The sequence below is a fragment of the Gambusia affinis genome, linkage group LG18, assembly GCF_019740435.1.
Source record: "Gambusia affinis linkage group LG18, SWU_Gaff_1.0, whole genome shotgun sequence".
NCBI lineage: Eukaryota > Metazoa > Chordata > Actinopteri > Cyprinodontiformes > Poeciliidae > Gambusia > Gambusia affinis.
In genome coordinates, this window is record NC_057885.1 from 9,608,280 (window position 1) to 9,621,060 (window position 12,781).

The following is a 12,781-nucleotide window of genomic DNA, read 5'->3' on the forward strand; positions in this document are numbered from 1 at the left end:
ATTAGACCATTCAATCACTCGCTAAATGGCTTTTCTAAGAGGCTTTCATGGTGTTTAGCTTAAATATGAAAACAGGATATGCAAGTTCAAATTCAGGAGACTGTGGACGTGTTGGGGCTTTTATTATTTTATTTTTACTGTAGAGCTGAAATTTTGGCAGCGTTTGGAGAATGTGGGGGAGTGGAAGCGGAATAAGTGCAAGAGCTGAATGCCTAACAAGAAATGAATGTGTGGGCGGAGTGAGGCGCACAGTGTGTATTAATTAGAGCTGAAACAGGGTTTGTGGGGAAATGCAGAAATCAAAAACACCAAGAGTCGATACATGGTGTCTGGGTGTATGTTTGTAGCCTCGTTTCTCTACTTGGGCGACATCGGAGTCTTCACTGAGACAGGGCGCACGGGGAAGTTAAAAAAAGAAATATTCGCGGTGACAGATCAAAGTGACGGGATGGAAGACGACAACGGATCAGGAGGTTAAAGAACATTTCTCAGTGTAGGAAGAAAACCAACTTTTTTTTCTTTTTTTTTTTTTGAGTTTAGCTGAACTGCAGAGCTGACAGGATTACTGGCAGCATCGTTTTGATTTGTGAGTCAAACATTTTTTAATTGTACAGGTTAAACATCTGAAAGCTCTCATTTGTGTCTGAACAGGAGCAAAACATCCAAACCGTGTCATGAATAATGACGTTATTGGGATGCAGGGTGTGAAGTTAAAGCGCTGCGGCGTCGGGAAAGCATAAGTTCATTTTGCTGCATTATTTTTCTTTTTCTCATCATTAATGATCTTCTGACCATCTTGGGCTGAAAGTTCAAAGTCCTATTCAAAGTCTACTAGTGTAAATTGTTTTTAAATTTGTTTTCATCAGAGCGGGAAGAACATCTGCATAACTTAAGGTTATTATTGAGTTGGTGTGGTCAATTTGAATAAAATTTAGACAATATCCACAGAAGTGGGACACATGGTATGGAGAATACAGCTGTGGACACAATGAAGAGCCCACTGAGCTGAATCCCATTGAAAACCTCCTGGTTATTTCACTAAATATTAATTTCTGGACTCATCCTGAGTTAAAACATTAGTATTGTTGTTTCTAAATGAACATGAACTTGTTTTCTCTGCATATTTTTTGTCATTCTGACCATTTCTCATTGTCTGTAAATAAATACTACAGTTTTGCTTGGAATTTCGGAGACATGTTGTCAGTAGTTCACAGAATGAAAGAACAATGTCCATTGTACTCAAACGTAAACCTATAAAAAGTTAAATAAAAAAAACTGGTCATTGTAAGGCGTATCTTCATTTCTTTTTTTTTCCTGAGCTGTATATGTAGAATCTTTAAGATGTGGCGCTATTTCTTGAAAGTCACATATTTTTAAGTATCTATGAATGCAAGTCAGACATGCCATTGTGATGACGTACAGATTTTTTTTATCGAAACTAAATTAAATTTAAGAAATACTTCCAAGATTAGGAAAATCATAAAATCCCATCTTTTCTGTCAAATGAATTTGATGGACACAATTTGATTGTTGATTGATAAACACCAGTAAGACCTTCTCGCTGCACTGATTAGAATAATGTGAAACTCTTCGGATTAAAGTCCAAATTTTTGTCTGTTGATCGTATTTTCATACCGTATGTATTAACTCAAAAATCTTTTGGGATAGTTTTGACTTATTCCAGCAGTATAAGTAATATTTTTTTTAGGCTTGAACCTTGCCGTACATCTTTCCCAATTGTTTTTATTTTAAAGGTTAAAGAGACTTTTAGTGTGCGGACTGACAGGAATTCCCAGGCTCCAGTGTAATTTGATGTAAGGGTCTCAGGAGGAGGAGGAGAGGCCGCCTGTCCAACCAGCAGGTGCTGAGGTCGTTTGTCATGCACGACCAAATTTAGACAGGCCGCTAATCCAGCCCACAGACCCCCGTACCCATCCCTCGCCAAAAGATGAGGCGGTGCTTGAGGACGGAGGCTGAGGAGCCACAGGAGCAACAAGGAGGCGCAAGAAGAGGCGGAGGAGGCAGAGGCTAAATTGGGTTGGCATGGGACACCACTGGACAGCTGAGACGACAGGATTCCTGAGGTGAACTGTAAAAGTACAAGACAGAGGAAGAGGGGGAGGAAGGTCAAGAAGGCGACGCAGGGGGAAAGGAAGGAATGGATTTGAGAATATCGGATAAGATTTCTGCTGGGGAGGGGCGAGAAAAACAAAGGAATGATAAAAGGGTCGACCTTTCACTGATCTCATCGGAGTAAAGTGTTAATTACTCTTGACATGGAAAACAATGAATTGAGTTTAAACATAATTTCTGTGTTTTTACAAAGCAAAAACAGTCGACCAACAAACACCCAACTTCTATTTCACTGACATTAAAGGGGTCAGTCTTGTAGTTTCACGTCTTTGACGTTGTCTTAGTTGTCTTATTTGTCTTATTTGCGGTTGTCCACCAGCATGAAGCCACTGCTTCATCTTGTCTTCACTTCCTTCCTGTTTATCCACACCTGTCGGTCTGACTTAGCTTAGCCTGTTTTTTTTCTTTTTTTTTTTTTTTTGCAGGTCCGTCTTGTAAAATGAGGTCATGGTGGCTCGGCTGCATGCCTCACATAACTGCAGCGTCCCCCGCCGCCGCCTGAAGAAAGGTCAGGGCTACTGACCCTCAATGCAGCTGACGTGAAGACCCACCCTCCTCCTTCACATCAGAACAGGCTTCATGCTCTTGATGATGTCTCTCGCTCGTCTGCCTATCAAAGGGATGACGCAGCCGCCGAGCTGCTGGAAGACGTCATAGCTGTAGTCTCAGGAAGATGTAGGAGTTTTACGAGTTTCAGACCTCAGGGGGTAACAGTGCAATGTTTAAAAATCTCTCCTACAAATAAAGCTGAGCTAGCTTAAATGAACTAGCTTGACTTTCTGATTTCTCTGAGGAGTTGTTAGAGTATTCAACGTGGTAAAGCTCCACCAACTGCTCAATTTAGCAACTTAGAATCAACATAATAAAACTAAAGTTCATTTTAAACCTTATAACAGTTAGTGATTATATGTAGGCAACTAATCTAAACACTATACCATAACCAGGGCACATGGATAACAGACATTGTTTCTGAATTTATGTTCTTAATGTAACATAGGGCATTGTGAATATGACTGCAGAAACATAAAACGAGCTGGTTTAAGGGAGGAAGTCTGGTTCTGGTTGTTGGCTAAAGCATCGTAAGGCTCTAGTTGTGTCACAGCGTAACTCAAATTTGTCAGCTACAACTACAGCAGACTGTACGAATAAATACTGACAGCTAAATAAAATTTAAAAAGTCATAAAATGGAACGACAGCATTGGTCGTAGTATGTTGAAGTGTAAGTTGCAAAAACATTTTAATGTGAGCTGGAATTGATTTTTTTTTTTTCTTTTTAAAGTGATTTGGAAGTAAAATATTTTTTATTGCAAATGTTTTTGGCGATGCGTCTTACCAAACAGTGATGATCTGTCTAACACCTTTCCTAATATTAACCCAGTAACAGGAGTTACTGGGTTAATATTAGAGACAGAAACAGTCTGTCTCTTCCCAGCTGATCATTCCCTTTAGACACACAGTGCTGACTCAGAGTGTGTGTGTGTGTGTGTCCTCTGTGACTGATCTGACGAGACCAGAGTCTTACCCCAGATAAATCAAGGTGATCTTTGCAATTACAGGTCCACATCTACATTAACAGTAAAATAACTCCACCTCTAAACTTGTGCTAATCAGACAGATTATTACATAAACGATCTGCAAAACAGACAATGAGGTCTTTAAATTTAATTATAAATGTCCACCGTAGATCTATTTACTAATTAGCACCTTCGGTCTGAGCCGGTTGATCTAATTAAAGACGAGTGTTGGTTGAATGTTGCTCTGGTTTAAACGTAGCTGTATTAAACAGAGGCCTGTCTGCCACTTTTACATTTTGCTATCATTAAAAATGTACAGCTTTATGCTCAATATATTAAAGAGTTGGCCCATTTACATCCTCAGGGCAAACCCCCCCAAAAAAACAGTCACTGCTGAGGCTCTTATACCAGTAATATCAGGAACGTGTTTCAACAAGGGAACAACTGGGACCCATTGGGTAGAAAGAAGGATTTTTTTTGTAAATTAAACCATCTGGAATCAAAACCTTTTCAGTAAATGGCGCAGAATAAATTAGAATATCAAGTGAAAGTAAAACTTTCCCATTAAATGTTTACAGTTTGTATAAAGAAGAGCCAATAACTCTATCATACATGACTCAACTATGACAGACTAACACACACACACACACACACACACACACACACACACACACACATATATATATATATATATATATATAGCAATATATATATATATATATATATATATATATATATATATATATATATATATATATATATATATATATATATATATACTGGCGGCCAGTATTTCAAGCATATGTAATTTATTTATAATAAGTCAAGTATTTATGACTCTGTACCAGCGTAAGAATAGTTTACCTTCATGGCTGACCTTGTGGTCTCCAGCTACCTTAGTTCAAACACCTGTTCAGAAATCCTGACCAGCCGTCTTCGACACTCACACAAACACTAGCTGTGCACGCTGCACTTGAGGCCTGCTCACGTGAACTCGCAGTAACGGCTCACAGGACGCAGTACGGTGGCCGACAGGTGCAAATGCGCAGCAAAAGAGAAAACATGCAAACAAAAAAGACACCGAATGAAATGCAGCAAACAAAAGAGACGAAACAAAAAAGAAGACGCCAATGAAATGCAGCAAACAAAAAAGAAAACACCACCGAATGAAATGCAGCAAACAAAAAGAGAGACGCAAACAAAAAAGAAGACGCCCCCGAATGAAATGCAGCAAATAAAAAGAGAGACGCAAACAAAAAAGAAGACGCCCCCGAATGAAATGCAGCAAATAAAAAGAGAGACGCAAACAAAAAAGAAGACGCCCCCGAATGAAATGCAGCAAACAAAAAGTGTTGAAAACGGAAGTGCTCCAGACCACTAGGGGGAGTCAAAGAAAATAGTATTCATTTCTATGGGACCAGATGCAAGATTCAGAGAAAGAAATTTGAAAGAAAGTAAAGCACGATACTATATTTCTTTTCAGATACGCCGTCTTTTATAAAATTAGAAATATTATTAGAAATATTATTATAATATAATATGTCTTCTTTAATAATATAATATGTCTTCTTTAATAATATTAGAAATATTATTATAAATATTATTATAATATATGTCTTCTTTAATAATATAATATGTCTTCTTTAATAATATAATCTCTTCTTTAATAATATTAGAAATATTATTATAAATATTATTATAATATATGTCTTCTTTAATAATATAATATCTCTTCTTTTATAATATTATAAATATTATTATAATATAATATGTCTTCTTTAATAATATAATATCTCTTCTTTTACAATATTTCATTCGGGGGCGTCTTCTTTTTTGTTTGCATCTCTCTTTTTGTTTGCTGCATTTCATTCGGGGGTGTTTTCTTTTTTGTTTGCTGCATTTCATTCGGGGGCGTCTTCTTTTTTGTTTGCGTCTCTCTTTTTGTTTGCTGCATTTCATTCGGGGGTGTTTTCTTTTTTGTTTGCTGCATTTCATTCGGGGGTGTCTTTTTTGTTTGTTTGCATGTTTTCTCTTTTGCTGCGCATTTGCACCTGTCGGCCACCGTAACGCAGCCCGCGCAGATTTATTTCCGGCTTCGGCAAAACATCACGCAGATTCAAAGCGTTTTCTACAAACGTCACCACTTGTACGCTTCACAATTTTACGGCATCAACAGGAAACGGTTCGGTTTACAATTCAGTACGTGTGTCCAGGTTATTGGTAATTGGTGGTAATTATAGTTATACACAGAGAGGAAAGACTCAAATAAAACGATTAAACCTGCAGCCTAGCAACTGAAGAAAGGCTGCAGAGCACCTCATGATTTTTTGTTATTCCTTCTTAGGTCAGTTGTTGTCTTTAATTTATATGCTCCCAGTTTAATGTTTTGGATTTCCACTATTAAAACCAGTGCATTACCAGCATGTCACCAATAAAAACCTTATTTTTTGATGACTAATACTGTAAATACTTTCATAGCAATACAAGTGCTTTAGTCAAGGACAATTCCTTGATTTCTGTCACTGTGTGATTATTTTGAGTGGTTTGAATATTTTTAGCAAGCTGGTGGAGTAAATGTTCAATCAAGCTGTAGAAATATATTCCAATAGATCTGTTCAACTGATTTCCTGAAGACTCTAAAATATATCTAGCTTATATATTTTATAAGCTAGATACTTTGATACTCTGAATTGAGACATAAAAACCTATGAAGCAAAAACAAATTGCCATTTAATCTTTAAATGTATATCAAAACAGGAAATAGAATGATCTGCTAGAATAATAATAATTCAATACTTCTTTACATTTGAGCTTCAATGTTGTAAAAACAATTTTAAAAAGAATCTTAATTTGAGTCAGAACAGACGCTACATTTTTCCAATAAATTTTAAAATTGTTTCTTTTCTTTTTCTTATTATTTTTACAATGACCGTGTAATGATGTTTGGGAAAGTTATTTAAAAGCATTTCTAAACAATTCCTGACTGATTTTAAAACTCCTCGTCATGAGTTTGTGCAAAGTGACGTCACTCTGTTGTGCGTTCGCTCCCTCGTAAGCAGCAGGTTGAAACCCTGAGCTCGCTCTGCGGCTCAACAGGCCATGAGGTGACGGGACGGCGGCGCTGCGGAGAACAACAGGTGGTCCCAGAATCCAGGAATCCCATCTGACCTCTCTTCCTCTCAGTGGCTTCACATTCACACTTCCACAGAGAGACCTGCGTCTCTAAACCCGGGTGCAATAAAAACATTTTGGGAAAAACAGCCTTCCTCTTGAACTCACTTCCATTTTTTTTTCTTAAAAATACCATCGCATTTAATTCATGAGTTTGGGAAACAGTATTTCTTCTTCACTGTAAATAGATTACACCTTCTGGGTTCATGCAACTATTTTTAAATTGCAACTTGGAATTTGATGAAGGAAAAACAAAAGTGGAAAATTAGGATTAAGTAACAATTTGCCATCATCAAATAACTAAAATTAAGCTCACATTCTTCTTGGAGGAACATAATTTGGTTACATTTGTGAAGTATGGGTTGAATATTTTGGTTTTGTTTATCATCTACGGCGATGCTCTGAGAAAGTTGCTGGTTATTCATAATTCTCCTCTTGTCCCATTCCAACCTTTAACCTGATACTCTGACACCCAAAAATCCTTTCTCTAATGCAGATGCACCGCTCCAAGTCACAGCGACCAAAACATTCTTTAGTGCGCTAAAATAAGTGAGGAAAACTCAAGTTGTTTATCTTTAGAATCAGGACAGGGTTTGAAATGAAGTCAACGATTTTCTACAATATTTCATAACCTGCCTGTGAGAGACAGCAAGACTTCAACATGAAGGCTGAAATGACTATAGCATTGGTAAAGTAAATTGTCTACATTAAACTCACTTTCATTTCGGATCATACCAAAATCATAAATGGCCAAAAAGAGCCGGTTGCGGCAGAATGCATTTATTTATAAAACTATCCTTTAAGCTTGAACTGGAACGAAAAAAAAGGTCTTCCCTGTTACCAAATTCACTTTGAGCTACGAGTCAGTCCAGTATCACCCCTTCTCTTCTTTATAGAGGATTAATGGGCTTAAAGCCAGAGACCCTGACGACAGCAGGACCAGCATCGGCCTGCAGAGTGAAGTCCGGGCCTAAACCTGCTGATTTATGTCTTTGTTTAGAGGATAAAAGGCCTAGCTTGTTTATTCTGGTCCGCTGTGTGTCGGGGTGTTATATGGGTGTTTGTAAACCCTGTGCAAGATGCCAGTGAGATATACAGTAGATGCGTTGATCTGAGCTGGAATGAGAACAAGTGAGAAATGTGATAATAGACAATAATGCTCCTCTACCAACAAGCAAACTGATATACTACTACTAATAATAATAATATTAGTCGTATTTAAAGGGCAGAACCTCAAGAACCTTTTAAACCCACTTCTCCAGGAAGGATATTCCTGTTTGAAAGCAAGCACCGGCAGTAGTTTCATATAAAAATTAGGACATGTCTTTTGGCCATTATACTCTCTGCTCCATTTCCCTCAACTGAACCTATTTTTAGGATCTAAAACACATGGAGGAGAGAAGTCAGAACACCTGCTTCACCAATAGCCTGCAATGTATTTTGACAATTTTAAGTAGGCATCTTAAGACCAACCGCATTTGTCTTTTTAAAATGATGCCTGAACAGCAGAACAGCGACGTCACTAAGCTTTACCTGAGGTTCTAAAGAGCGCCGACTTATCAGAGAAACAATTAGTGCGGCATTTGGCAGTCTGTCTTTGACACAACCATCTGTCTTCACCCTCCTATTAATTGCCGCGGCTGCGTGGAGGGGTGTGTCGTGGCGCTGCTACGCCGGCTCACATTGTGTCCCGCCGCCACACGTTTCCGGGCCGCTGCACGGCCTGATGATGCCAGCCGACATTTAACAATGCAGTCACGCTCCGAGCAGCGTGTCTGGAGGCGTATGCAGATGTTCGCGGCTCCCAGGAACCTGGAGTGCCGACGGGAATCGAGGTGCAAGAACAGAGGCTGAGGACGGCGTGAATTAATCCACGTTAAAACAGACAACCAGGAAAAGAAGAAAGAAGCTGTGATTGTGCTGGGATTGTGCCATAAAATTTGTGACCCCAAAGTCACAACAAGTGCGTGAAACTTTCCGTTGTGTTGACTGATCAGAGAGGCTGCAGATGTGGATCATGAAACCATGTTAAGTTGGCAAGTCATAGGTTGCTGCAACAACAACAACAACAACAAAGAAAAATATGTTGATCAAAAGGTGATGTAATATAGTGTTAAGCTAATTCTGATGGCAACATCAGTTTCTGATGATGCTTTCCTGAACCACTGGGGAGCCTCTGTTTTTATATACATATATATAGATATTAATATTTTAGAAACATGCTACTAAATTTAAGAGGCCAAATAATTTTTAGCTGAATTACTCAGAAAAGGAGTAACACTGCTCTGCCATTGGAGAAACTCCAAGCGTTTGGTATGCTGAGGTAAGTGTATCTCTTCCAACACAGACTGAGCATCCGCATAATGTAACATGAGATTTACTAATGTTACAGATCATTGCAGCAACATTTGAGGAGCGCTTGTACGGAATGCGCAAAAGTCGCAAATATGTGCCATAATCGCCGTCTTTAGGTTGCCGCTCATGTCACACAATTATAAACCATAGCTGAAAACAAAACAAAACGTAAATAAATAAAATCAGTGGCGTCCTGACTTAGGTGGAGATCATTTTGAGAATGCTGCATTAGCTGATGCATAAACCTTTTTTTAGAAAACAGTTCCACCATAAAACCGCAAAGATGAAACCCTGGTCCTTCACAATCTCACCAACCTCCTGGTGAGATTGTGTCGACATGGGCTTTCAAAATTTAAGCCGGCGTTATGAAACCGAAGGAGGTGTGGAGAGAAATCCTGCAGGGTCAATATGCTTAAAGTGTGTGGAAAACATCTCTCAATCTGAGGGGCTAAACACCTTGCCAGTTTTGATTTCTTCATATGGAAATATTGCGGCTTCCATGCGATCTACCTCCACCGAATCCCAGTAAGTTGTTCTGCTTCAACAAACTTCCCTGCAATCCTTGCAAAAAAGACACAAAAATAAAAAAAATAACAACAGGCATGACGTGATTCAATGCAGATGTACCACACCAAGGTGGACCGTGTGTTTTAAGCCTTTAATTGTTTGGCAGACGGAAAGCAAAGGCCACCTGTCATTATTACATCACAGCTTCGTGCGGCAAAGCCCACTAAGTCTGACATCAGTCAGTTATTGTCACGGCGTTGTGCCGACCTCGCTTGGTGAGTCAGAGGCCTAACAGAGCGAGTCGACTTCCACCACCGCATGCTGCTTCAGTCCTTTCAGAAATGCCAGAAAGTTGAGAAAGTCCTGGCTTTAAAGAAGTTGTGAAAAAAAGGTTGTAGAAAGTAACTGCTGAAAAGTTCAGTTCTTTAAAGTCATGCATTTACCCATGCCGTTAAACACAAGCTAGGTACGTGCTAGCATATTTAAATTTATTTATAGCTTTAAAATACACTGAAAGAAATTGTCAACCTGTAGGGACTTTGACTTTCAAACAAAACTTTCTAAACAAAGCACACAATATAAAGGACCTGCAAAAGAGTTGTTATGTGCCCTTTAAGCTGGAGCTTGTTCTCTTGTCATCATTTTGTGGTTTAATGACTTGGAAGACAAGCCGTTTCTCTCAGCAATGTTACTTCAAACTGCCAGCTGGGGCAGAAAGAAGAAGAAAAAAAAAACCTTTCAGCTTGAATTGGACACAAAGCCACAACCTTATCTTCCATTATTCGCTCTCATACTGCGTTTAGTTTCTTTGTTACAGGAGTCAATTGCGGAAAGAGCCGACAGCATGATTGATGGCGGCGACTGAAGGTGAGCACGAAGGTTTATTGCTGACGGCAGCAGCATGTTGAATCTTTTGTCGCTGTCTTTTAATGAGTGCCAGCCTCCAGACAGATAAACTGATGTAAATTGTTGTGGGGGATTTATGTGACAGCCGCTGGGCCTGGCTTTGGCGATTGGTTGGTTGGTTGGGGGGCGCAGGAGGAGGGCTGTGTCTAATTTCAGTAGAGGCTACTTTGTTTCTTTGAGAGGCGGCGCAGGCCCAGCGGACCCGGGGTCAGCTAAATCATCTTAGCAGAAACCTTGGCCACGAAGTCCTAGGTGTGAAACCAATCTGAGGCTGTTTATAGTAACATGCAACTGAGACATTTCCCAGCATTCATTTCAGCCAGAAGAGAGACCAAAACTGACAGCAACAACCTTGTGATGCTTTTTCTGAACTAAAAAGGGGTCATCTCATGCTCAAGTTTTTCCTGCATCACCTCTAAATGACTGCAAAGTCACCCGTTTTTATACAAACTTTTATCATGACGAAGGCTTTAAGTTGTAAGTTGTCCTAAATGTAATGCGAAACCACATAAAACATCTCAAAATGTACGCATGGTACCCAGCGCATATTATCACCGGAGACTCGTCACTCCGTTGGAAGGTGATGAGTTCTTCTGCCTTCATCCTATAAATATTTATTGCACAGTGTTGACATTTCTTTCTGATAAGGCAAATGGACTCAGTTTGAGGTTTGCAAAGTATATATGTTTGTTTGTTTTTTTTAGCTGGTTACACTGCAAGAAAAAGTAAAATTTCCTGAACATTGTCTGCAATTTTGACATCACTCATATGTCAGGTGATGCTTTGTGGATGTTTGACCATGAGTCGTGTGTTGGCTGCATTTCGTTCTCCTTAAGTCTCCAATTCCAAGACAAACAGCATCTCAATCTGAGATATGTCATTTTTAGTTGGTTTTGTTTGTTTGCAGAAAAATGTGCCTACATTAAGAGTGAAGCTCAATAACTCAGCTTTCTATTCTATTTACAGGCCCAAAGAAACGCTGCGATCAAATCAAGATGGACGCTCTGGCTACCCATCATTCATCAGTGGTACTTTCACCATATGGATTCTGACACTGCTGCCGTATCATGTGTCGACTTTTGCCATTACAACACTGTGTAAGAACTTTCTGTTTTTATATGCTGAGACCCAATCCTCGTAAAAGAAACAAACCCCACCGCTGCACGACGCATGGATACAAACACGCCACTTACAGAAAATACTGTAAATTACAGTGAAGATGTCATACGCCTGTTTATTCTCCTTGGCCGTTTCCACGGTCTCTCAGGGCTCCCGTGCTTTGCTCTACAGCAGATTATAGAAGCCTCCCTACATGGACACAACTTCTGGAATAGCAACTGCTATTTGATCTGACTGCACACTCTCTGGACTCTCCACTTACGTGGATCCTCATACAGATGCTCTCTGCATGCAGCTACAGAAAGAGCTGCAGTGTGATTAATACTATTATATTTGATACTTTGTAGATAATCAAAATACTACATTCATGGACAGATGTTTACTTAAAAAAGAGATAATAATGTTGGTGTTCAAGAACTTTTGTTCACGTCTGTAATCTGGAATCTGACTGCCACTAGAGCAGCTTTACAATCTTATTTCTGAACTTAAAGTTGGAGTGTTTCTCAGTTTTGCATATTTGTCGTCTTCTTAACTTGCAAACTCTACAGTGTTGTTCTGCTTTTTCTGCTGCTGAAAGAAACACGAGGAGCGCTTCAGAGATGGACTCAGCAGGGTATATGTCGTCTTCACAGTGCCTGGTATCACCTGAGTGAGTGAATCGTGAGACAGACTCAAGATTCGTGACTCCCAGATGCATTATGGGAATGAGGCACACATGGGACTGATAAGTCAGCGAAGCAAATCTAAGAAATGTCTGCAGCAATGCAGCAAGATAAGCAAGATGGAAGGATGCTAATTACGCTCTTACTTTACCTTCCAGTTAAATAAAAACATATTTTGTTTAAATATTAAAATATATGCCCTCGCCCTAATGTCTACTGCAAGTCAGACATCAACTAAAACATCATTGTTTTACTTGATTTGTCAATTAAAACGTCATTGTTTTACTTGATTTGTCAATTAAAACGTCATTGTTTTACTTGATTTGTCAATTAAAACATCATTGTTTTACTTGATTTGTCAAGTAAAACGTCATTGGTTTACTTGATTTGTCAAGTAAAACGTCATTGTTGTA

At 39.1% G+C, this 12,781-nt stretch overlaps 1 protein-coding gene across 1 annotated transcript in view; it reads right to left on the reverse strand.

The window, feature by feature from the left end:
• The window catches only part of actn3b (actinin alpha 3b), a 31,545-nt gene that overhangs the window by 12,479 nt on the left and 6,285 nt on the right, over positions 1-12,781 (reverse strand). The gene's annotated exons all lie outside the window — the stretch shown is intronic.